General features: G+C 44.3%; 1 pseudogene across 1 annotated transcript in view; it reads right to left on the bottom strand.

Moving 5' to 3' along the window:
• LOC309585391 (3'-5' RNA helicase YTHDC2-like) overlaps nt 1-27,196 on the bottom strand; it is a 40,451-nt pseudogene that overhangs the window by 9,782 nt on the left and 3,473 nt on the right. Inside the window, exons 5-20 of the transcript in view lie at nt 26,626-26,792; nt 24,064-24,166; nt 22,710-22,866; nt 10,834-10,941; nt 9,587-9,735; nt 9,073-9,208; nt 8,597-8,723; nt 7,521-7,586; nt 6,566-6,754; nt 6,299-6,395; nt 6,135-6,222; nt 5,953-6,033; nt 4,926-5,008; nt 3,509-3,614; nt 3,255-3,374; nt 2,635-2,907 (exon numbers count right to left, since the gene is read on the bottom strand). The product of the transcript in view is annotated as a 3'-5' RNA helicase YTHDC2-like (transcript). The remainder of the gene's footprint in view (nt 1-2,634; nt 2,908-3,254; nt 3,375-3,508; nt 3,615-4,925; nt 5,009-5,952; nt 6,034-6,134; nt 6,223-6,298; nt 6,396-6,565; nt 6,755-7,520; nt 7,587-8,596; nt 8,724-9,072; nt 9,209-9,586; nt 9,736-10,833; nt 10,942-22,709; nt 22,867-24,063; nt 24,167-26,625; nt 26,793-27,196) is intronic.

Here is a 27,196-nt window from a genome sequence, read left to right as displayed (position 1 = left end):
GATTTTTTTTCTAATTTCAAGAATTAGATTCTCTTTACCTGTTCACTCCAGTGATCATTACGTCAAGTTAAAATGATTAATTCAATAAAGATCATTACATTAAGATCATGATTTGAAGTTATCAGTGTAGTAGGATGTAAAGAGCCACACTGTTGGCACATGGCTGGAACGCTCACAATCTTGTAAGGTTTGGAAACATCAACAAAACATACCACAGAAAGTGTTCCCTCACACATTGATGAGTCCAACACACAGGAAAGCCACTAGGCAAAAATAACGTCTTCTCCAAGGCCTTAATCACAATCCACCACTGTTGGGGTCCCTCCCCTGCCATGGAGCCCTGGGAGAGGGGCCCTGGGGGGGAGGCACGGGGTTTCCCTGCCCCTGGTCAGTCCCATTTCCCATTGGTTGGTTTGTGTTCCCCTGTGTGGCCAAGGACCCTCGGGTCCCGTGACCGGCGAGTTCCTGAGCTGAGCCCCGGCCATGCGGCTGGAGAAATAAACATCTCTGAAACATCTACCACGAATCTGTCCATATATACTTCGGTTTCCACGGGACTCCTGGTTTGAAATATACTTGTTGCAGTAATCCCCGCTGCAACAAACTGGTGGAGAATGCGGGCAGGATACCGATCCCTGAGGAAGATTCGTGAGTAAAATAACCACTCTAGACCTCTCTCTTCTCATCTTGGTTTGGATATTCTCTCTGGACTATGGAAGAATCGTGGGAAATGGGGCTCTCTGAGCCACAGAGAAAAATGTATCTAGAAGTAAAAGGAATCCTTGAACAACAAAACAAAAAAGTAATGCAACTGGGAGATCTAGAACACTTTTTCATCTGGCTTTTCAAAAGGTTCCCCTGTATTTCTCGAGACTTACTTTTTAATATCGAACCTCCTGTATCTTGTGAGGGGTGTTTCTGGGATGAGATCTGGGATAAAGTATGGGATCAAAGAGAAGCTTGCCGTGCATACCTTATAATCAGGGAAGCTCTTGAGGAGCATTTGAACGGTCCCATTACCCCTAAAGCAGAGGATCCTACTTATCCCGTGGCCGAGGCCGCGCGGCCGCCATCCCGGGAGCACATGACTGCAGCCGTGCCGGCGGAGGTGCCTGCACTGGATGCACCCGGCCCCCTCGGGAGCGCGCTCCTTATCACGGACCCCATCCCTGCCTCGGGGTCCCCGGCCACGCGGCCGCGAGTGAGGGAGCGATGCCGCAGGCGCCGCGGGTGCCGTGGGCCACGAGCAGCCAGGAACCGGGCATTGGCGTGGCAGCCCGCTCTGAGCACACGGCTCGGAGAGCCCTGCGGAGGGAGAAGCGGCGCTTTCCACAGCGACACGAGAAGCCGCGCAGCGCAGCGCCGAGCCGGAACGGGGCCGCACCCAAAGCAGCGTGGAGTTGGCCGAGCAGAACCGCTCACAGGGCACGGAGCCAGCGGCGATGGCAACGCGGGGCCGTGCAGAGCCCAGACACGCACGGGAGCAGCCACAGCATGGGGGCCCGGCCGAGACGTCGGAGCCGGCGAGGCGGCGGCCACGCGGGACCAGCAGCCACGACGAACACGCAAGCATGTGATAGGAGGAGTTATAGCCACGAAAGTCACAGGAACTGTGAAATGGTACAATGTCAAAAACAACTATGGATTTATAACACGAGATGATACAGGCGAAGATTTATTCATCCACAGAACTGCCATTAAAAGGAATAACCCTAAAAATTACCTGCAAAGTGTAGGAGATGGAGAAGTTGTACAGTTTGATATAGTGCAAGGAAAGAAGGGTTTACAAGCAGCAAATGTTACTGGGCCTGGAGGTATTCCAGTCAAAGGCAGCCGTTATGCACAGAATTATAAACAATATCCATCCCAGCAATTTCCCTACCCACAGCCTACTTCCCCCTTTTACCCTATACCCAATATGAACCCCTTCCTAAGTTTGCCCTATCCCCAGTTTATTCCTAATCCGTTTTTCACCCCATGGCTTCCCTATACAATTCCATTTCCCTACAATTCCTCTCCGCTACCGAGGGGGGGATGAAAAGGGGGAGGCAAGAAATTAAACCCTCTCCTGCCTCAGTTTCCCCACAAAGCATGCCCAGAGAGTTCTGTCTCCCTTCTGTCAGCCCTAAGATGTTCCAGAGAATCTGTTTGGACATTTAAAGACTCAGGAGGGTGGCTTGTTTTGTCTTGAAACTGTTCTTGTTATGTTTATCCAGTTGTTTTCATTCTCCTTTTATTAAAATAAAACGGGTGAGATGTTGGGGTCCCTCCCCTGCCATGGAGCCCTGGGAGAGGGGCCCTGGGGGGGAGGCACGGGGTTTCCCTGCCCCTGGTCAGTCCCATTTCCCATTGGTTGGTTTGTGTTCCCCTGTGTGGCCAAGGACCCTCGGGTCCCGTGACCGGCGAGTTCCTGAGCTGAGCCCCGGCCATGCGGCTGGAGAAATAAACATCTCTGAAACATCTACCACGAATCTGTCCATATATACTTCGGTTTCCACGGGACTCCTGGTTTGAACTATACTTGTTGCAGTAATCCCCGCTGCAACACACCACTCTACATCCAAGCAGACTGGTACATTATTTGCCTTGATGGGTGATCTCCTGTGATGAGTACTCTCTGAACTGAAATCCTACCTGGAAAGCCCTGAGCAGGGCCATGTGGTCACTGAACGTCCCTGCAGCAAAACGCTTCCTGCACAGCATGGCTGCACGCTTTTGGGAGGCCAGCGTGGGCAGCACAAAAGGGTCTTGGCCGGCAAGAGCACAGGCAATGGTCAGAACAGGATCCAGGCACTTCAGCACAACAGCATACAACACCATTTTACCCAGGTGTGGCTCTACAGGTAATTCAGTGAGGTGGTAACCAAGCTCAGTGAGATCTTCCCAAGGGTCCATGGCATCTATGGTCTGTTTATAAACAAACAAACAAAGGAGAGGGGGACAGGGACAGTGGACTAAATCAGTTTACAGTGAAAGCAGAAAGGATGTGAATACTGGGCATTAACCAGACTTCTTCCCAAACACTAAAACAGCAAGTCCAGCTATTAACAGAGACGACTTTGAATCACTCTCTTCCCCGACATGGAAAAACACATCCCCACACACAAAATGAAAACAGGTAATAAGCAAAAATTCAAAACATCCTGAAGTAATTAAAAACAGCTTCAGTACAAACAGAAGCCAGTAAGATAGGCTGCTACACCACAAATATGGAATCAAATGAAATTCCCACCTAAACCTATTCCTTTCCTGACCTTAAGCATGTGCACAGCATTTCTGACAGTTAGAGCAGGCGGAGGATCAGGAGCTTTCATAAGGAAGTCCACAACTGGACAATTAATTGGAGCCAGAAGCTTTGTGTATAAACAAATCTCCTGCAAGTTCAAAGGCAGAAGAAAAAAGGTTACTAAGACTTGGAAACAAACCCAACACACGATTTTTTGCAATTAATAGTATGGTTTGATGACATTAAATTTTTTGAAGTTACAATTTCAAACTGAACATGCACCTGAAGTGGCATTCTTAGAAGTTCTGGAGACTGAAATTCCAACATATTCTGAAATCGGAGCCTGCTGAAGAGACGAAAACAGACTCCAGGCTGACAGCGCCCAGCCCTTGAAAATAAAGTATGGGAAGTTGTGAAAATTAGGATTTTTTTCTAAAAACAAAACCAACCAACCAAAAGCCAGCAAACAGACACAGAAACTTAGAATGGAAAAGCAGAAGCAGTTCTGTGAAGAAGGTGTTGCTAAGTGTAAGTCACACACAGAGTGTGAGTTTTCCAAGCGTGGATTATTTTTGATGGCATGGAAATTTTTTATTGTAATTTTAACCCAACACTGAGAAATCTGGAGAAACAAAAACAAGGCTCATCTAAGTAAAGGCTGTGGGTTTTTTGCTAACCTAAGACCAGTCCAAATCTCAATCATCCTTTGCTGTAAGGAATCTAAGCTGCGAACTTCGTTTCTTCCCTGCGCATCCCCCAAACTCAAGTTACTCTTGGAGTAAAAGGTAGAATAAAGATTAAACAGCTTGTGACTGAAGGGACAGAGACAGCAAATTCTCACATTCACACACAAATACTTGAAGCTTAATGCCAACAGAATTGATGAAACATTTGTTTGGGCATTTGCTGGCAATTGATGGGCATTTGTTGCTACAAAACTTCCAAGCCCTCACCCACAGTGTTGGGAAGAATATGATCATGGCCTGTTAAGTCGTGGATAGTTTGGAGAAAGTGAAATAGGCAGTCCTCTGCCCAAAGACAAGGTGTGAAAACAGGTGGACACTGTGACTGCTGGTGCTACGTGGGAGGAAGAGGAAGGAGAACAAATTAATGTAGAGGAATTCCTTGTGGAACAGGGGCATGAGATACCCCAGGAGAGCTTGGGCATCCCAGGGCTGTTGCAGAAGTACCCCTGACGGGGCCTCAGGCTGAAGATAGGCTTGCAAGGCACCTGCTAGCCGGCAGCCTTGAACAGCCTTGGGAAAAGGCATACACTGGTCAGCTGCCCCGCTGCTTAGAGGCTTTCTCATGGGAAAGGGGCGTGAACTTTGAAAAAGTCTAACTTGGTGAAGGTAAACAATAAAACGGGAGCACGATGCTCAAATCGTATCGGTGTTCGTGTCGTGTCTCAGGCTGCCTCTCCTGCACGTGGGACCCCCCCCCCCCCCGCTAAAAATTAATGGGGTGGAAAACAACCTAGACCTTTGGGAAATGCCTGAGCATCACTTTTCTACAACTTGGGAAATGATTCCAAGGAAATACATGCTGACCCCTACTCATCTGCAGAGAATGAGTGCTGGCCATTGTCCAACACGACACTGGACTAGGCTAGAAACAGTTATTATGCTGTGTGCTTTATTCTTAACACACAGGACGGTGGAGATCTGCGAAATAAGAACCATTATGAGGCATTTATTACCTGCCTTTTCTCTGGATAGCACTGGCTTTTGAAATCCACCCCATTTTTAGCACTGTAACACAGCTCAGTGTATCAAAAGACTTCTATAAAAACAAAGAAAGGTACATAAGCCCAAGACTGAATAGGGCACATGAAATAGAAGTTACTAGTTATTTAGATTACCAACAGAAGTTCTCTAAAAAGTATGACATAGTAATATATACAGCAGCTTCTGGCACAAAGATATCGTCTCAGTTTCCCGTGAATTTATGATGGTACCTCCTTTGCAGTATCTTTGTGCTACACAGTTTTCAAAATTAAACTTTTTCTAGTCAACAGGTAATTGCAAGTCAGTAAAAGATATGTCAGGTCTGCGTCCTGAGATATCACAAAGCAAGCAAAAATACATTATTATACCAAATAAAGTTTTCCTCTTTATCTCACTTGGAAATTACCTCCTTATTTTCCTAGATTTGATGTAAAATTACCAAAAGAAACTGTATTGTAAGAACTTCAGAAATTTGGTGTGTGTACCTCCTACGAAATCCAACTCCATTTTCAAAGCCATACACTAGGTCTTAAATTGCCTCGTTATGTTATCTCACTTTTCTTGAACAAGTAACTTAGGAATAGGCATGCAACACACCCAAAAAAGTGCTTAAAAGCTTAATGGGTTCTTTTTGGACTTGATACAATAGTAGGACAAAAGGAACTCCCAGTGTCCTCCAAGTCTCAGAAGGTGGTGGTCTAAACGGAGGACTTGTTTTAAAAATCAAACCGAAATACCAAATTACAAAAAAAAAGAAAGATCCATCAACACCTCAACCTACGTTAGTTTTTACAGGGCTTTTAGACAGCTAGCTATTTACAGTGTTTGTCATAGAACAAATGGATGTTGAAACTTCTCAGTGAGGTCTGTTGCCTGACAGGCACTAGCTCTCAGCCTACTGATAAGTTAAAAAAAAAAGCTCTCCAAAATTCATGCACCGTGTGTTTTAGAATGGCACTAGGAAGTTCACTTCCCAAAGACAATTTAAGGCAGCCGTACCTCTTTCACCTTGCCCGAGTCAATGACAAATACAACATCACTGACTGTTACGCTGGTTTCTGCAATATTAGTAGAAAGAATCTGCAATGAAAAAACCAACCAAACAACCAAAACTATAGTAACTGTAGAAGCAAAGGCAAAATAGATCACTGTTGCATCTGACCAAGCCCTCTGATACTTGGGATCTTGCGGACGCCAGAAGGTGGAGTTTCAAGCACTTTTTTCTGATCCAAAGTCTGCACACTCGAATGAAGCATGAAAACTTGGTATCTAATGCAAGACAAAAAGCACGTTTCAAGGATCCTTTAAAGAAGCAATGGAAAGCCACAGAAACTAAAGGTTTTACCTGGGAGCGTTATCAGCAAACCTCTTGTCATCAAAAAGAATGCGGTCCCTCAGGCTCACTATCTCATCATATCCAGGAAGAAGTATTAAAATGGCTCCTAAAGAAGGAAGTGGGTTTGCAGAGTTAAACAGAAGATTCAAACATACGTCAGCGCCACGCAGACCAGCACTCGGAAGGTTTTAACTTTTGGGGATTTCCAAAGAGCGAGCAGGATTCATCAGAAGCTGAATCCACAACAATTCACTGGGAGTGTGGGTATTTACCTACCCGCATCGCAGCTACGACAGATGCTGTGGAGTAAGTGCATGGTCAGATCCAGATCCACATCCACTTTTTCATCATCAAAGCTGTGATGATAAGCTGTCAGTAGCTCTCTGTCTGTCCTCTGCACTAAGGTCACTACCACTTTTTTGGACCAGGGAACTTTCATCCAGATTTCCAAATCCGAATGAAGCACTGTAATAAAAAAATACGCAGAAGGCTGTTCCCTTCAGGTTTGCATTCAGCCATCAACTCAAACTTAGATCAAGACCAACATGACCACCGGTCTTGAATTTTTATTTTTAAGTGTAGCAGAAGAGAATCACAGTACTAGTACTGTTCACTGACTTAAATGTTAACCCAACAAAGCATGCAACTTCCAATTTTCAGTGTTAACTTTAGTTTTCTTAAACTTCATTGAGACACAACCGTAAGTGAATGAAAGTTTGAAGACATTTCTCGTTTATCAGTTCAAGGAAAAATATTTAAAAGATACGTAGTTTCCAAAAATTTCCCACTAGCAGAAACTACACGAAGAGAAATCAGAATAATGTAACCTTTACAAAACACTACCTCAACTCTGATAGCTGTAAGTCAATCAAAGAAGCATTCTTGAATGGCCTAGTGTACACGTTACTTCGATAAAGTTTCTTTACTATGTCTATTGTGTATCAACAATACACAGATAAAAACACATGACAGATTTGTTTCCAAAATAAGCATGTGAAGATAAAATGGTTCATAGTATAGAATCAGCAAGTTGTGCTAGCCTAAACAACATGACACTGACTACAAACGTTTTTGTTCTTTGCTTTTGATATATTCCTATTCTCAAAAAAAAGGTATTGCTATTTAGCCCAGATTTTAAAGCATAAAAAGCTAAAACCTGTTCCGATTAAAAGAACACAAACCTCAAACTTCCTTTCACCACAACTCCTTCTGCAAAGCAGTTACAGCTCACCTGTAGGATTCCAACAGATCAACAACCTCTGTCTGTCTGAAGCGCCTAGCCCAGTCCACAGCCGTCCTGAAAGAGTGGCACAGGTATTCTGACCAGATTTTCCACTTCAAAAGACGACTATGAATAGCACATCATGCGAGGAGACAGCTGACACCACACTTTTGTGTCCACTTCTGTATTGCTAGCAATGCTGTTATTGCTGGATCTGCGACTTCCCATTCTGAAGTGCATGAACACGTGTAACAGCGACCCGATTTTCAGGTAACTCAGCTCCTTACCACACAAGAGTGTCAGTTTTACACAGGAGGACAACACAAACACGCACAAGGAAACGTGGAACAAGGAACAGTGTGCCATTCCTTTAAAAAGCCCACACCAGTGTGCAGAGATCAGACCTGCCTGTTTGCAGTACCCTTTAAGTCGTCCCAAAAAGTCACACCCCAGGCGTTTTTCATCAAAATGTGGGAAAATACTGGGCTATTTCATGCCTTTCAGAAGTTGTCCTCCTCACAGTGCAGTTCACTGGTTTACCTTTAAACTGCATTCCTTCCCAAGTTTTTCAAGTGTTGGTACCAAATATCAGAGCCCTGGAATCCTAATTCTTAGCCTTCCATACTACAATTACTTTCTGTACTTCCTGTTTATATGAAGACACACTTCATGACCACAAAGCTTGAGTCTTGACAGATTCACAAATATTTTTACATGCTACAGCATATTTAGAAACATAACACAAAGATCTTCTTACACAGGTAACTCCATGAAAATAAGAATCACCAAACATTCTGGTGGAATTCAGCAGATTACAGTCTTTCCACTAACCAGTGTCTTAAATAAGACATACTGAAACCAAGCTTATAGCCCATAATCAAGACCGCGTAATTAAGAATTCCATGTAGAATTTACAGAAAACAATGTGCTTCAACAGAAGTTAGAAACAGTTTAGGCTGTCAAAATCTATAGCTCTTACAGCAGTCTGGTAAGTTAGCAAATTAATTCAGATGTTACACAATTTTCTTTCTCTCTCCTATGTTGACAAATAAATCTATCTTTTGGTTTCTCTGTTTGTTTGTTACCAGCCATTGGATGATTTGCAGTGGATACTTGCTCCCATACTGATCAGCTGTTCTACTTGACTCAAAAAGCCTCTCCCTGAAGAAATCATCAGAGCAGTCGCACCGGTCTCACTGTGCCTATAATCAACTGAGAAGTAAAAAAAAAATCAGCAAACCCAAGAGAAATGTTATTTTTTTTTCCAAATATTCTACAAATACTGCTTTCAAATTCCAGCCCAAAGAGAATTTGTTTCCTCACTCATCTCTGCAGCCAGCTCATGGGAATTCCACATTGTTTTAGAAGCACACTTCTGCCAATACTTCGAAACAACAACAATGAACTAAACAACTCATTAATTCTGCTAGCCCTATTCATTTTTTCAGTAGGCATCAGAATGCAAAAGTAACAACATTTGAAACTGAAGATGAAAGTAGCCATAGAAATTTAAATGAATTTGTGGTTGCTTTTTTGTTATGTAATAACATACAAAACTTACCACTGACATTTTCAGTTAAAATTAGATGGAACACCTGAGCAAAGGAATCAATATCTTTATGCAACCAGATGTCAGACAGACAGGAATCCATTTCTTTTACTATCCACGGTTCAAGGCAATTCACATCTTTTTCAGTCTGATGAGACAAAACAACACTGAAAGATGAATCTCTTCCAAGAGGTGTCTCTATTCTCACACATTACCCACAAAGAATTTGAACAGCTCGTTTTCCCAGCAGCAATCAGAAATCCACCACTCAGGCATCAGTTAAAGCACTGACTGTGTCCTATGCAAGGACTCACACAGGGGCAGTCGAGCCATTTGATCTGAGGAAAAGCTGCGTACCACCACCGTAACCGAAAAGCCCACTTCAGCCAGAGCAGCTCGTCCTAGTAAAGCGACCCTTAAAACGCGTTAATACCTGAGAGCCTACGGCGCTTCAGATAACACACTTTAAACGGCTAGTAATGGAACACAAATATAAACTTCTCTCGCAACAAAAGGAAAATCTTACCAGTTGATTAAATACTGTGTCACCACCATCATCCAACAGACTGTACTCTTCATTTGCCCTTGGAACTGATTTTTGTCTCCGACATGCCAGTTTGTTGGTGTTTTCTTGAGCGGAACACCACTCAGCAAGAGTGGTTTTCTGTTTCTCTTCTAGAATGCAAAGTATTTCCCAAGAAATTTTTAGAGTCATCTTTATTATCCATTGTTTTCTATTAAAAAATAATTACAGCAGCTCAAAGTTTTACCTAATCAGCTTTATTTAATCTACAATGCTGCTACCAGTCCAACATAAATGACGTGTTTAAGGGTACCCAAAGGGCACCACTGCAAACAAGTGCTGTGAGAAGAAGGTAAACCCCACCATTTTGGTGTTTAACCCCCTAAGCCTCCATTATTCCAAATTACTGCAGTCAAAGGAGCTTCCTAAGGAATTACCTTCTACACAATCTCAGCCCAGATCTTTCTCCAGAAGTGGAATTCTGGAGACAAGTGATACAGCCCCTGCACGTAACAACTTATTTTTGTATGCAAGTGGAAGAAACAGTAGAAGACACCAGTGTCTTAACTGAACTTTTCTATCCACAGGGATCACAACCGAGCACCGGGATAAACATCCAGTCAGGACTGTATGTTATAGTTTGGGGTTTGCCTTTTTTTAAAATTTTCTTTAAATGATCATTACGATCATTACTTTCAGTTGCCAGAAAAACTGCTGAAGTAATAGCTACTTAATCAACTGAAAACCAATTATACTTAGTTTAAGAGTGTGAATGCTTATTAAAAAATACATCCATGTCTGAAGAATGCAGTGAAAAATACTAATAGGAACAACTTGTACATTTTGTGCAAGATGTACAAAATCCTGCCTCCTTTAACAGCTGCACTTGCATTTGCACCCAAAGGTACAGAGCATCCTCTGCTCCTGTAGTTTTCATGTGGGCAGAGCCCCCAATTATATGTAATTCTACACCATAACAATTAGAAAAAATAAGACATTTATCAACTGAAAGTAAAAAGAATGCAACCACTCAATCAAAGTGAATTTTCTTCTTTAATTGCAAGAACTTCCATGAACATTACATTTCAATAATGCAAATGCTGAGAGCTTAAAGACACTTGCTGTCATCTAATCACATCTCACTTCATCTCTTGACTTTGGAATTTTAACAGAAAATCATCCTGTTAATCGTTTGTTCAATCAAGCAATGCTTCTCATTGCCAACCCTTACGATTAACTAGGTCACCAACCTTGCTGCTTCTCTTTTTTGTACTTTACCATCCCTTTGTTTGTATACCCAGTGCTTCGCAAAATGTCCTCCAGAAACATCTCTTTAACTTCAAAAGGTCTTCCTTGGACTGAAAGTACAAAAATTCCATAAAAGACGAGATATTCCCCAGCTTCACTTAGAGCATTATTTTTTTAAAAAAATTATCTTCAATGGAGTTCATTTCTCTTAAAATTATACAAAACAAAACATTTCCAAAGTCAAATGCTATCTTGTTTCTCATTAACCTCTTGTAGCGGGTTGAGTTCGAAACCGGGCAGAAAACACCAATTAAATGTAGTGGTTTTGGTTCAGAATATTCATTACTTACTTATTTTTCTTCTGTGAGATAAGAATTAGGAGAAAAGCAAAGCAGGCACAAACCTTAAACAGTTGCAGTACAATGAAAGAGTTTTATTACTAATAGAATTAAAAGTAAAGAGACAATAACAAAACAAAATTAAAGCAAATCCCCCCCCCCCCCCCCCCCCAGCACTTCTCTCCTTTTACCCAGCTCACACAAGGGATAACAGAACATGGGATGTTAGTCAGCGTTCCAGTTCTTGAAAAGTCTCTCTCTTATGCTTAAGGGAAAAAAAAGGGTTTTTCCTTCAGTTGCACGTGGTTCCCAAACTGCCACTAACAGCAGATCCGCCCGGAAACAAACAATCTGCTGTGTGTAGAACATCTCTCCCATGAAAAATCTCACAGTTCCTTCACACTGCAAAACATGGGCCATCACATGGGGTTATTCATCTTTTTAAGGATAAGTTCTTTTGGCCTGCACACAAAGGCTCTTCTTCGCCACAAGTCTCTAGCAGCCTTTTACTACTATAAAGCCTGGCATCGGCATTCTTCACAATCTTCACAGGCACACGAAGATACTCCATCCCCCCATGTTCTTCAAATGGATTAAAGAGACAAACAGTTTGTGGTATTACAGTTTCTTACCACGGCATGCAAGAAGGTTTCTTTTAAGCTGCCCGCCAGAATCGCGGCACCGCCCTCTTTTCTCCCGTCGCCATTTCCAGCTCCGTCCCACGTAACTCACTTCTCTTTCTCTCTGACTCTGACGCCGCCATGCTGAAGAGTGTTCTTGTTCGGCCTTTACGGTGGGGAAAACCTCGCTCCCTTTGTGCTGCTGGCTGCATGGTGTCTTCTTCAGTTCAACACGAAGTGTGCTGGCTGCAGACAGGAGGCTCTGCCAGCTCCCGTTGACTCCGCCGGCTCCGCATGGAGAGGAGAGGGACCCGCCGGTCCCCAGAAGCCGCGCTGGATGGGTTTAGCTGTGAGAAGTCCATGGCTGGTTTTAGCTGCCTGTGGCTCTGAGGCAATCCCCCCCAGCCACCCAGGGTCCGTGCCACAGCGTTGGGAAAGGGGCAGTGGCCCCGGCCTGGCCGGGCCCGGCAGGCCCCGAGCTGCCCCCACCTCCCAGCAGGTGAGCTCCGACAAAAAAAGGGGAAGTCCCGCCTTTCTGTGCAGTTTAAATATGTAAATTGTGAGAAGCGTAATTGGTCTTAAAGACTGTCCATCAACTCAGGGTCAACCCAATACACCTCTTCAATTATATCAGCTGTTATAGCAAGAGATGTTCATAAGATTCAGAGTTATTAACTGCAATTTTTTAAAATGAGAAGAAGAAAACAGCCATTTTTGTTTAGGGTTACAAACAAGAACTCACCACGTAAGCCTGCCACCTGGAGTAAAAATGCAATTATTTAACAAGCAATTAATACAGCTTTGTGCAAGACTCCTCAAGGAGACAGTACATCTTTGTGTTGAACTACTTTCTCTCATGAGAAGTGTGTGAGGAGATAAGACTTTTCTCAGCGTCCTCAACTGATTCAGCAAAGCTGGGCTTTCTTTACTGAATACTTCTGGACAGATGAGACATCCCAGTGGTCTTTACCTCCTAATAATTTATCCTTACTTCTTTTTCAACATGACTCTTTTCTAGACCTTATCTGTGAACATTAAAGGATGCTTTTCACATGAAGAATTCAAATCTCAACATTTTGATTTCTGGTCCCTTAAGATGACTTTAGATCACTCAGGACTTTCCTTCAGAAAGAACCATCTACAGTTCACATACTTCGAGAAGCTGTCATAGAGGAAGCCTTCCAACACCCATCACAAACTCTGTGTACTACAGCAATCCACAACTACAAAATGTTGGTTTCTGTGGTCAGGATTTTGTCAGCCATATTGCTGAAGGAGAAGCAAACCTTTTTCATTACATTAACAGACAGAAGTCTAAAGCTGCTTCTTTTAATTCTTAAATTCTCAAAAACAAAAAAGGAAAAAACATCTTTCCAATTGCTACTGGCCTGCTACACAACCAGCATAACCACTGTGGTAAACTGGAGCGACTCTCAGCAGAATTTCCAAAACAAATATACTCTCATCTAAAAGAATAGGAAGCTGCAAGAAGAGGAAACTGGAAAGCCACACAGCAATCACAGCTGAGGCTCTCCCTTGCAAAAAAAAATTCAGAGAACATGAAATCATGTGTAATTGAGACAGATTCCTGTCTCAAACAAGTTGCAAGCCTTATTTTACTAGGCAGAAGTTCAGGACTGGGCACTAGAAAGAAACACTTCTATCTGTAAAAAAACCAACGAGGTTTCCTTGTCACGAACATTTGCTAAAACAAACCAATAACTGATGCCACCCATTTCCTAGAACTGTTGAGATTTTTAAAAAAACAGGCTGACATGCAGAGAGTCTACCTGATTGTCAAATAAAGCATTTCTCTTAAAAGCTACTGTTGAAAAGACAATAAACTTGGACATCATTGTTGAAAAAGGAAGAGGACTGCAAGCTGCCAGAGGAGGTCACCCATGCAGAAAACCTGCAAGCCAGGAGGGTGGGAAAAACAAAACAAGCCCACGCAAACCCCCCATCTGTGAGAGGTTGGTTACGTGAAAAGGGACATATAGAGTCGAGATATACAGATTCTTTGCAGCTTACTGATCTGAGAAGCTGGCTACGTGAGAACGGGCACATAGACCCTTGCAGCTAGCTGAGCAAGGTCTCATAAGACAATGCACCACACCTCCTGTGTAACAACTGAAGTTACAGAATATTACATGTATCTTGCTCAGTAACTGAACCACCATTGAGCCTTACTGCTGAACTGTGGGTTTATTTGCAGAGCCAGCAAGGTTAGGTTTTGGCAGCAAAACAATGGACATCTGTGGTTAGAAGGCCAGGGAAAATGGCAGAACTGCTCACCACGAGAGGGGGTCTAAGGAGGGGTTTAGAATCAGCTTAGTCGACGTGAACCACTTAGAATGCGCCGTTACGAATATGCATAAAGCCTATTATTGTTAGTATATAAGGAGTTCTGGTACAATCAATAAATCGGATTCCTGCTGATCACTCATATTGAGCGTCTGAGTTTCCCCTCTATCGCGACATTCTGGCGCTCGAACAGAGGACGGAAAAAGGGACCGTAGAAATGGATAGCCTACGTCCGTCAGCCTGCGGAGAATAAGGGACCATAGAGATGGATAACCTGGGGCCACGGCACGATAGAGAGTCTGCGTCGGTCCCGTAAGCAGCGCGGGAGGCTGCAGAGGTGGTGAAAAGTCCACACCTCCGAGCCCAGGAGCACCTACAGGAGTCCTGCTGGCCACGCACCGCCGGGTCTTGCAAAGGCTGCAACAGCGCGCTGACGTTTAGGTATGGCTAAGAGACAAGCGGTGTATCAATTGCTCAAATGCTTTTTAGAAAAGCGGAGCACGCCAGGGATAGATTGTAAAAAGGATCTCCCTGGACTTTTAGATTATGGGGTTGCTAAGGGTTGTTTTATTGATCTGAATGAAGTTTTTGAGAGGGAGCAGTGGAAAGTGTTTGGGGATAAGATATTTGATGCAGCTACGCAGGATGATAAGGTGGCTAAAAAGTTGATGAAGCCGTGGCGGGCAGTGAGTAATGCTTTGGCACAGTATGAGGCAGAGCAGAAGGCTGCAGCAGCTGCTGCGCAGTGCTTAGGAACGCCGCTTACTCAGGAGAAGGACATGGGTGATAGCTGCCTGTTACCTCCCACAATGAATACTTTTACTATGCAGACAGGAATAGTAGTCTCAGATTCTGTGTTTTTGCCTCCTGCATCTCCCCAAGCTGTTAGTGCCCCCTCTGCATCGTTAGAGCATGAGTTATTGCCTACAGCCCCACCTTTTGAACAATCCCCCACAGCCCCCCCTCAACCGCCACCGCCTGAGAGCCGGTCGGCAGCACTTTCACTCCCTTCTGAGCAAGCTAATAGTTCGCTTAGTGCAAACACAGACTCAGGAATTCAAGAGATAGCTAAGGAACGAGAGGAATTTTGGAGAGAGGTTGCTAAAAATATTGCTGCTGAGGGAGACATAGATTCTGCCAGAGAGTTTGTACAGGCTTTTCCAGTTGAATTTTCACCTCCTAATGCTCAAGGACAGATCACTGTTAATATCAGACCTTTAGATTGGAAAGTGCTTACCCAACTGCGAGCCACTGTTAATGAATCTGGGTTAAAAGGGGAACCAACTCGTCAAATGCTTGATTATTTATGGGGCTCTATGCTCTTGCTACCGAATGATATTAAAAATATCACTAAGCTAATACTAACACAGCACCAGCGTAGGCTGTTTGGAGCTTACTGTCAGACTTTATGCCAGCAGTCGGTAGCAACGCAGCGGGGAGCAGGAGATCCTTTACATGGGGTAACTTTAGAGGAATTAATGGGTCTGGGAAATTACACCCGGACAGAAGCACAGGCTCTCGTAGGTCCTGATAAAGTTCGGGAAAGCATGAATTTAGCACAACGAGCAATAGATCAGATTAAGCAACCAGGGGGATTACCATCATATATGAGTATCAGACAGGGAAGAGATGAGCCATTTGGTACCTTTATAGATCGCGTAGCAAATGCTATTGTAGCAACTGGGCTTCCAGACTATATGCATGGTATTTTGCTTAAACAATGTGCTATTCAGAATTGTAACCCCACTGCACGTAGCGTGTTAGTTACTCTGCCTGCTACTTGGACTATTGAGGAGGCACTAGAGAGAATGTCACAGGTCCCTGTAGGTCCCCAAGCTATGATTGTTAATGCAATAAAGGAACTCGGAAAGGAACTGGGAATGGGGATGAAACAGCAGGCTGAGGTAGCTCAGAGGCAGATTGAGGCAAATCAGAGTCAGGTTTTAGCTGCCCTTGCACCTTTGCAAAATCACCGGAGCGGGTCTCGACGACAGACCACCTGACTGCGATGTTTTCGCTGTGGAGTCTCCGGTCACATGAGACGGGATTGTAACGCCGGTAACGTCTGGTGTCAGCATTGCCGATCGGACACCCATGCCAGCACTGCCTGCCGGAGGTCGGGAAACGGGAAGTCGAGCGGGAAGGCCCGCCCCGCGATGACACCAAAAGCAGCAGCATACCCAGTGACCCAGGAAATCAACACCTGCGTGCCTCTACCGACTCTGAGCAGCACTTTCGTCTCCAGCCCGCAACCCGGGGGAGCCTCGGATTGGACTTGGCAATCTCAATAAACTGTACTCTTATGGACAATCGACCGCAGCGTGTCCCCACTGGGATCGAAGGACCTATAATTATAAATGGGAAAGCGGTCGGAGCACTTTTAATCGGACGCTCATCAGCTACTATGGAAGGATTACAAATACTTACAGGACTAATTGATGTGGATTATACTGGAGAAATTCAAATTATGGTACAGGCTCTTTTTCCACCTATGTTCATAGAAAAGGGCACTCAACTAGCCCAATTGGTGCCTTTGCCGGTTCTCACTGAAGGACTATTGCCCATACACTCCGACCCCAGGGGTGAGGGAGCCTTCGGATCCACAGGGCCGGCAGCCATGCTCACTGTGAGCTTGAAAAGTCGGCCACGCCGCCAGGTGACAGTAACATACCAAGAAGAGACTGTTACCCTGACAGCACTCTTGGACACTGGCGCTGATGTATCCATCATCAGCAGTCACCACTGGCCTCAGCATTGGCCCACCTTTGAATCTGACGCTACAGTCACTGGAGTGGGAGGACTTACCCTCGCTCGCAAGTCCCCCCCATTGCAATGGACTATAGCTGATCAAGTGGTAAATTGCAGTGTGTCTATCATCCCATTGCCACTTGGTGTTGCTGCTCTGGTGGGATGGGACATACTCGCTCAAATGGGCATGGTTCTTACCACAGACCAAAATTTTTAGGAGTGGCCATTGCTTGGACTTTCCCCATCCCTATTCGGTGGAAGACAGAACAGCCGATTTGGGTTGAGCAATGATCCCTAAAGAGGGAAAGTCTTGAACAAGCACATATTCTGGTTCAAGAGCAATTTAATCAAGGACATTTACGACTTTCTACAAGTCCCTGGAATACTCCAATTTTTGTCATTCAAAAGAAATCAGGGAAATATAGACTGTTGCATGATTTACGAGCTGTTAATCGACAAATGCATGATATGGGGGCCCTTCAACCAGGCCTACCAAATCCTTCAATGCTACCAGCAGGGTGGTCGCTGCTAAAAGTCGACCTCAAGGACTGTTTTTTCACCATTTCCCTGCATGAAGATGACAAGCCGAGATTTGCTTTTACTCTGCCAGCCATTAACAGAGAAGCACCTGCTCAACGCTTTGAATGGACAGTGCTTCCTCAGGGTATGCGCAACTCACCTACCCTTTGTCAACTTTATGTTGATTCAGCACTGCAGCCCATTCGGAAAATGTTTCCAGATACCATCATTTATCATTACATGGATGATATCCTGTTAGCGCAAGAAAATCCGTTCACCACGCAGCAAAAGGATATACTGCACAGGACTTTGAATGATCGGGGCCTGCACATAGCTCCCGAGAAAATTCAAACTTCAGCTCCGTGGATTTATCTAGGTTGGAAAATCACTGACAGCACTATCCAACCTCAAAAGCTCACCATTCATACAGACATCCGTAACCTGCATGATGCGCAGAAACTTATGGGAGATCTGCAGTGGCTTCGCCCCGTAGTTGGCATTCCTAATGAACTGCTAAATGAGCTTCATCCACTTTTGAAAGGCACCAACCCTGCGCAGTCAGTTACACTGACGCCTGAACAGAAGGCTGTGCTACAGACTATTGCAGAGCAGATCACTACAGGCCTCACTTCAAGACGTGATCCTGCATTACCTTTGGACATTACAATCATTTGTGGCCCGATATATCTGCTTGCTGCAATCACCCAATGCAAATTAACAGAAATGGGGGAGCCACCCAAGGATATTCGGGTCCTAGAATGGATTGCACCACCATTGCAGCCTAGAAGGACAATTCAAGAGAAAGTAGCAACTCTAGCAGACTTAATTCAAAAGGCGCGCATCAGAATTTTGCAGGTGGATGGAACAGATCCAGGGACGATCTGGATACCTATATCGCCCACGGATCTAGAATGGTTCCTGCTTAACTCACCGGAGCTACAGCGAGCCCTCCTGAGCGAAGGACCTAATTTGGTAGCAAAGCCACTACCAACACCTGTGTTAGCCTGGATGACTAACCATGGGTGGATTTCTAAACCAAAAAGAGCTCAAGAACCGCTGGATAATGCACTTACTGTGTTCACTGATGCTGGAAGAAAGTCACGGAAAGCAGCGGTCACGTGGAAAGAGGATAACACTTGGAGGCACTGGATTCATTACAAACATTAGAACTTTATGCTGTTGCTTGGGCCTTGGTGCGATGGAAGGACATTCGCCTCAATATTGATTCAGATTCTTTATACGTAGTAGGGGTTGCGAATCGCATTGAGGATGCAGCACTGCGTGACATCAAAAACCAGAGACTGGTAGCACTCCTTATCAGCATGCAAATAGCAATTGCTAAACGAACTGAAGCATATGCAGTGCTACATATTAGAAGCCACATGAGCACAGACGGCCTAGGGGAAGGAAATGACCGGGCTGATCAGCTAGTGGCAGGAATCGTCCAGCCCCCACTACCGGTTCATCAACAGGCGAGAGAGGCTCATGCCACCTTCCACCAGAATGCTAAAGGACTTGCACGAAGCTACGGCATTTCCATAGCCGAAGCGCAAGCAATTGTTAAGGCCTGTCCGGTGTGCAGTTTCCATAATAGTGGAATTGGAATAGGCTGTGGAGTTAATCCCAGAGGACTTAAAACCAATGAACTTTGGCAGATGGATGTTACGCATGTTCCAGCATTAGGCCGCCTGAAATATCTCCACGTCTCTATTGATACCTATAGCCACTTCATTTGGGCTATACCACAGCCAGGCGAAAAGGCCAGAGACGTGCGCGGACACTTAACTAGTTGCTTTGCAGTGATGGGAGTCCCAAAAGCCATCAAGATGGACAATGGCCCTGCTAATGTTAGCAAGACCATTCAAACGTTCCTGCAAACATGGAACATCAGTCACACCACGGGAACCCCACACTCACCTACTGGGCAAGCTATTGTAGAGAGAGCTAATGGGACTGTAAAGAGATATTTAGAGAAGTTTAAAGATATTACAGACCCAAAAGAAAAAGTAGCAAAAGCTTTGTTTGTATTAAACCATCTTTGTATTTTTGGTGATGAAAAGGAGCCCCCTGCAATAAAACATGAAGAAGGGACTCCACCAGCTCAAAGGAGAACTGGAAGCTATGTTCACTTTAAGGACATGGCTACTGGGGAATGGAAAGGCCCTGCAGAAGTGTTATATTTTGGTCGTGGCTATGTTTGTGTGCTTACTCCTACAGGTCCGCAGTGGATACCCAGCCGCTGGGTCAAACCGACACCGCTCAAGCCTGGAGCCTCCACAATACCACCTTCCAGAGCTGAGTCTGCTTCGGCTACATCTAGCAGCTGATCGGTGATCGCACCTCTTGCAAACATCGTGCCTACCCAACTTAGGCACTTTGAATCCTGGGAGGAAGCAGAACAGCTACTGGACGCCCTTGAACAGTATTATCCAGGGAAACTTAATTGTCGAACCTGTGGTGTTTGCGGGAAGCCAGGGCATTTTGCATGGTTTCTTCTCCGATGTGGGGGTTGTAACAAAGAGTGATGGGTTCATCAGACACTTCTGTTAGGGGGAGCATGGTGTATTATTTGTGAGGGAACTTGGCAACGTGACACGTTACAGAGAGCTTTAGAACGGGAAACTGGTTTACCAATTTTTCAGGGTCTTACTCTTTATGAATCAGTAGAACAACGAGCTATTGCTGAGTTTCGCTATCGAATTAATCACGAGGCTGCTCGCATTCGCTTGCAGCTTAAATCTGCAAAAGTGCATAGAGTTTGCGGAGATGGCATTAAGATACCACGCCACTGGATGGTGCATACCCATGAGTGGGAACGCATGTGCCATCGCTTTAGCACTTGCAACATTGCTGATGACCATGCACGCTACCGATCCACACCACGTTAGTGTTATAGACCACCGAAAAAACATGTGGATTACCTGGGCCAACCAAACAGGCCAAGATTCTTTTTGCTTATCCTTAGCAACGTCTTCTGACCCTTTCCGCACTTGCCTTATTGGGGTTCCGTTAGCAGAAACTAGTAGCCTTAAAAAATACACCCTCAGCTACTCAGAGCCAGAAATTGCACTCTCAACCTTTTGTAATGCAAGCCATTCCACCCTCGCTGATAACTATCTCGATACTCACCTCTCTACTTTTAACATCTGCAACGACCTGAAAATAAAGAAAAACCCTTTAGCTGCCCAAGCACGAGCAATTGCCTTAGGCCTTAATACATCTATGTTTGAGCCACAAGAGCTAGATCTCTTAGGCTCTCAGCCTAGTCCCTATTGTCTTATGTTTAAAGGCAGCCACTTTGACAGCAGTGTCAGCCCCCAAAGGCCAAACAAAGACAGTACATGGCTGAGCCCTACCACCTCATGGTACTTTAACATCACGGTGTACTGCAATGGCTCAGTATGGCCAGTTGATAATCCTCCACAAGAACCTAGGGCTTTGCCCTCAGGAACTTTCCTCATTTGTGGGGACAGGGCATGGCCAGGAGTGCCTTCTAAACCAGTGGGAGGACCGTGCTATTTTGGGAAACTAACAATATTTGCCCCTAGCATTCAACAACTGTTAAATATTACACACAAGCGAGCACGACGAAGCGCTCTTCCATTAGATCCTAATTGCAGAGACGATATGCAGTTATGGAAAACTCCTGCTGTCTTTTTTGCTTCTCTTTTAGCCCCAGGAGCTGCATCAGCACGTGCCCTCACTCAGCTTAGAAGGTTGGCATGTTGGACAGCCAAGCAAGCAAATGTCACCTCACACCTGATAGGTGAGCTTGTTGCAGACGTGGACAGCTTACGCCACGCCTTACTGCAAAATCGTGCAGCCATTGATTTCCTACTGTTAGCACATGGACATGGATGCAAAGACATAGAAGGAATGTGCTGCTTTAACTTATCAGATCACAGTAAATCAATCCACTCTCAGCTTCAATGGCTCACTGAACATACCAAAAGGCTCACTGTTCAGGACAGTCCTTGCGATAGATGGTTTCAAGGGACCTTTGGAGGACTTGGAGTTTGGGCCGTAAGTCTCATAAAAGAAGGTCTTAGATGGGTCGGCATCATACTTTTGCTATTGCTTGGAGCACGCATTGTATTTTCTTGTTTAGCCAAACGTGTAGATCAACTAACTCAGGGAGCTTTGCTTGCTCAAACTAATATAAATGGGGGAATTGTGAGAGGTTGGTTACGTGAAAAGGGACATATAGAGTCGAGATATACAGATTCTTTGCAGCTTACTGATCTGAGAAGCTGGCTACGTGAGAACGGGCACATAGACCCTTGCAGCTAGCTGAGCAAGGTCTCATAAGACAATGCACCACACCTCCTGTGTAACAACTGAAGTTACAGAATATTACATGTATCTTGCTCAGTAACTGAACCACCATTGAGCCTTACTGCTGAACTGTGGGTTTATTTGCAGAGCCAGCAAGGTTAGGTTTTGGCAGCAAAACAATGGACATCTGTGGTTAGAAGGCCAGGGAAAATGGCAGAACTGCTCACCACGAGAGGGGGTCTAAGGAGGGGTTTAGAATCAGCTTAGTCGACGTGAACCACTTAGAATGCGCCGTTACGAATATGCATAAAGCCTATTATTGTTAGTATATAAGGAGTTCTGGTACAATCAATAAATCGGATTCCTGCTGATCACTCATATTGAGCGTCTGGGTTTCCCCTCTATCGCGACACCCATCTCCCACACATCTGTATTTTGCCTCTCCTAAAGATCAGTCAAATGAAATTAAAGCAGCAATAATGGGAACTTTTCTTTGCATCTGAAAGTCATCTAACTGCAGGTAACCGAGGCTGACCATAAACTAACAGAAACTGGATGTCTTTTCTGAGTATTTACCCAGAGGAACAGCTACTAATTTCCTTTAAAACAAAGAATCATGTGATTGAAGCATGAAACCAAACCTGCCTAGGCCTCCTGTATTTCTCAACTGAACAGGTACAGTTATCTGCGACTTATCCAGTAACAACCTTTATGAGATCTGAAGAATTAGAATCTGCTGCAATGTATTAATATGCATCACACTAATGTAGCTCCTAAGTCCTGTACCAGCATGGAGACAGCACTTCAATAACCTTTTCCTACTTCTTGAATTAAACGTGGAGAGGGCCAGGACATTCCTGCATTTACAGAACTCCCAGCGATAAAAACACTTCCCTCTGAAGTAGGCGCAAATAGTTAAGAAACAAGAAACCTGAAGACACAAAGAACAGGCACTGCTGTAATTCTCAGTGTATTCACCACGTGCCTTTACTCAGAGTAGTTTGCTACAGTTCACTGAAATCCGTGCGTCTGGGGCAGGTATACTCAGATTTAAGAGTTACGAGAAGTACTTACTGTGTATTACTGGGCAGCTTCCAAAATACCTAATAAAAAGATTTGCATCTAGAGCAGCACTAGAAATAATTAGTTTTAAATTATTCTGGTTTTGCAGCACATCTCTCAGTTTTATTAGCAAGAAGTCGCTGAACCTATCCCTCTCATGTACTTCATCCTGTAATAAAAGGAAAAAAACCAAGAGATAAACAAACATCACAGATTCAAGATCATAACTTCTGACAAATACAACCCTTTTTTTTAAAAACTAAAAGACATGATTTGGTGGTACATACAGAGGCCTTAAAATGTGTAAATCTAGCTTAAGGTAAGGGGTTTTTTTTAAACTATCCACAAGCAAAAAAAAAGTTTCAAAAAGTTTTTATCAGAGCAGAGCGCACTGCAACGCACAAGCCACACACACCTTAATCAGAGGCCAAAGTTAATGTCTGAAACCTCTCTAATTTTGTATTGGAAGCCAAATGTCAAGAAAAGGTCACAAACCACAAATCCTACAAATCTTATTTTAATAAATTCTCACTTCACAACTGATGAGCATTTAAAGAAATGTATGACACCACATAATCAGAAAAAAAGACATTGCTTAGACAAGTCATACACAAAGCCTATAAATTAAGGACGTAACTGGTTAATCATCTTTGTCATTCTTCTGTTTTGTTTTGTATTATGAATGAATGAAACAAGGACTCAAATACAAGGTTTGTAGGCTGACATCAAGAATTAATAGACCACTCTTACGCTTTTTTAACTCTGATAAACAGGTAGGCACCTCAACTTACCGTGACTTTTTTGTCTTCAGTAGTGGAATACTTAAATCTTGCCATCAACATTCTGGTTCCCCTTACTTACGGAATTCCACAATAGGAATATTAACACAATCACAAATGAACGCTCCTGAACAATTTGCTAGCAATTAGATTGCACATTATCTTGGAAACACTGGGCAAACAAAAGGACTGAAAACCTGGTATTGCTGAAACAAATACACGATATCAGAAATTCTGACACAATCATATCGAACCACATCTAAGCCTCCCTAAGGCTTTTCTGCCGACAGAGGAATTTCAGAAAAATTTACACTTCTGTCCTCCTCAACTCCTCCTGATTCCACACCTAATTATTGGCATGAACATAAAATAAGACGTTTTTCCAGGGAAAAACACAAGCAAACACACAGAAAAGCACCAAAGCGCACAAAACATGCACGCTACACTAAGGACTCAGAAAGTCTTTAAAGTCAATTCAGATTCCACCAAACAAAACCACCGAAAACGCTCAGCAAATTTGAATAAAACAAACGAGGACCTCATTTTCCAATTAACAAGCAACACATGAAAGACCACAGGATGCTCACCACAATCACATGCGTCACAGTGGAGAGGGTGCTGTCTCCTGCCATCAGTGTGCGAAGGAGCATGTCATTAGTGCAGAATGTTACCAGTGTCTTTGGAGAAACCCTATGGAACAGAGCACAGAGACGACTCAGGGGTTTTGCACCACTTAAAGGCTGCTAGCAGCTTTCCATGGCTCAAAAATTAAAGCAGCTGCTGACCAGAAGAGGCATTACAGTTCTCTCACCAAAGAACTCCTGCATACCACTTGTTTTCAAACTGTGCCTATTCCCAGACATTTCCTAACAACTCTTAGTGCTTGCGCTCCTAACTTTCAACAATGGATTAATTGGAAACATCAGATTCAAATTTTAGTAAGTAAGAAAGTTAAACAGAACCATGAGAAACAGTCATTCTCCATGTCATTCAATTTACTAGAAAATCCCATGTGGAAAACCAGGTTCCAACTCCTCAGCATATGCTTGGATATAGCCTTTGTATTTGCCTACACGTGGTGGGATGAGCCTGGCTGGATGCCAGGTGCCACCCAAGCCACTCTATCCCTCCTCTCCTGAGCTGGGCAGGGGAGAGGAAATACAATGGAAGACTCACAGGGTCAGGACCAGGATAAGGAGAACATGGGTCTCTCCCATGGGCAACAGTCCTCCATGAGCTTCTCCGGCATGAGTCCTTCCCATGGGCTGCAGGTCTTCATAAAAGGGACCTGCTCCAGCACAGGTCCCTTTCCACAGGGTGCAGTCCCTCAGGAACAGCCTGCTCCAGCGTGGGACCCCCACAGGGTCACAATCCTGACAGCAAACTGGGGGCTCTCTCCACAGGGCCACAGGTCCTGCCAGGAGCCTGCTCCAACATAGGCTTCCCAGAGGATCACGGCCTCTTTCGAGCACCCACCTGCTGCAACACGGAGTCCTGCACGGGCTGCAGGGGGATCCCCGCTGCACCATGCACCTCCATGGGCTGCAGGAGCACAGCTGCCTCACCATGGGCTGCACCCCGGGCTGCTCTGGCACCTGGAGCACCTTCTCCCCTCCCACACTGACCTTCCCATCTGCAGAGGTGCTCCTCTCACATGCGCTCACTGCTCTCCTTGGACTGCGGCCTCTGTTGTGCAGGTTTTTCTCCCCCATTCCCTGCTGTCCCAGAGGCACTACCACCACCACAGATGGGCTCAGCCTTGGCCAGAGGCAGGTCCGTCCTGGCTGGCACTGTCTCTGTCACACACGGGGAAGGCTTCTGGCATCTTCTCACAGAAAGCCGCCCCACAGCTCCCAAAGCCTTGTCATGCGAACCTAATACACTACAGCTGACTAAATCACAAAGCAATCAGCTGATCCTTTGGTTTTTCAGGAAGTCAAAATACTGAAGTGTAACTATTCTACACCTGGGGCAGAGTCAGCTGCCCCAGTAAAAACAGCAATTGTCACTACTTTCGCTGGTGCTGCCATCCCAAAGGAACCAAAAAGCTCCTTTGTACTGTCCTCCACAGCTCTTTATAGAAGACCATTAAGAAAACTTTAAAAATTAAGACTTCTTCCTTACTATAAGCACCCCTAAACACCTCCACTCCAGATCTTTTCTGTGCACAGCTGGAAATATTGTCATCTCTCCCCTTCAGTGTTTCTCCAGAGCAAATGCATTGATTCTTCTCAAGATGGATTTTCTTCCATTTTCATCTGACTTTGCTCTTCTTCTGCCAGCACAGTATCCAGTATTCCAGACATTAATCATTCAGCTTATTTGTGATACATCTTCACTATTTGTGATACATCTTCTAATCCCTTAATAGCCTCATGAGCTTTCCCATGCACATTCCAATTCTTGTCTTGGCTTTGTTGTTCAAGCACTTTCATTTTCCTCCGCCGTGTGTTATCTTCGTTCATTCAAGCAACACAACCTTTTGCCACCTTCTGGTCACTCATATCCCAGCCGTCGCCCCTTCCCTGAAATGTCACTGGCTACACAGTGCAAAGATGTAAAAACCCATTCACACTCTGCTCCACAGACAAATTCATCAAGTGACTGAAAGCTCTACTTTGACATCACTTCATGTTTTGAAAGCTGAAGCACAGTAAACTTAACCCAAACTGGACTGGTAAATAATGCTCAGCTTCATCAGTCACTTTCCAATTTTGTTGTTCTCCCTTTTATGACCCATACCAACTCACACTATATATGTTTGTTACAGCATGCTGGTCTTCCTACCTACCTTCAAAGCTTGCAGAACTTTGGGATCCACACATGTCAAAAGTAGAGAGGGGAAAAAAAATGAAGAGAGGAAAGTGTAGACTTGATCTGAAAATCAGACAAGGATTTACATGCACACTCTCCCTAGAAGAAACCAATAGAAAGCACTTGAAATTCAGTTCAATATGACAAGCTACTACATGAAACGGCAAAATACAGGAAGAAAGCCGTCCTTTTCACTCCTAAGTCTTCCTTCCCTGCAATAACATACCCCACCTATGATTTATGGGGCTGCATCCCAAATATACTGCAGTTTAAAGGTACACAAGATTCACGATACCAGCACGAGATCAACTGACACTTAGAAGCACCATTAGTACCTGCTTTCCAACCGGAGCTGGTAACCAATTGTCTGGCCAATCTTCTCTCTCCTTTCTGCTGCCACCCTTTCAGCCACAGCAACAGCTGCTAAACGTCTCGGCTGAGTGCAAAACACACGACAGGGAGCTCCATTCTTGTAGCAGTCATCAAGGATAAACTGAGGGATCTGGAAAGAAGTGGTTCAAATTTACTTTTTGAGAAAGTCACAGCTTTCTCAGCACAGGGAAACAATTTAACTGCATCTCAGTACTACACGTTGCAACAGACTTTTCAATAGGATTATCACTGCAAATACACCTGAATGGGCATAAAATAAATTTCAAAGTATAACCTGTTTAGGGTTTTTTTTTAAAAAAAGTTGAAGTGTCTCTCTCCTGCTTCAGAGAGATCTATAGGAAAAAAAGCCCTACAGATAATCTCTCATTTTAACACAAAAAATATATTACTCTGGGTACTAAGAACAGAACTAGCCTTAGAAGAAAAAGGGTTATACAAACATCACAGCTACTTTCCCCACAATAATTTGTAATATTTTAATGAAAAAATTATATCTATCAGAAAACTGTGAGG

The sequence above is a fragment of the Coloeus monedula genome (assembly GCF_965178545.1).
Source record: "Coloeus monedula genome assembly, chromosome: Z".
NCBI classification, from domain to species: domain Eukaryota; kingdom Metazoa; phylum Chordata; class Aves; order Passeriformes; family Corvidae; genus Coloeus; species Coloeus monedula.
This window is presented reverse-complemented; position numbering and strand designations above follow the sequence as displayed.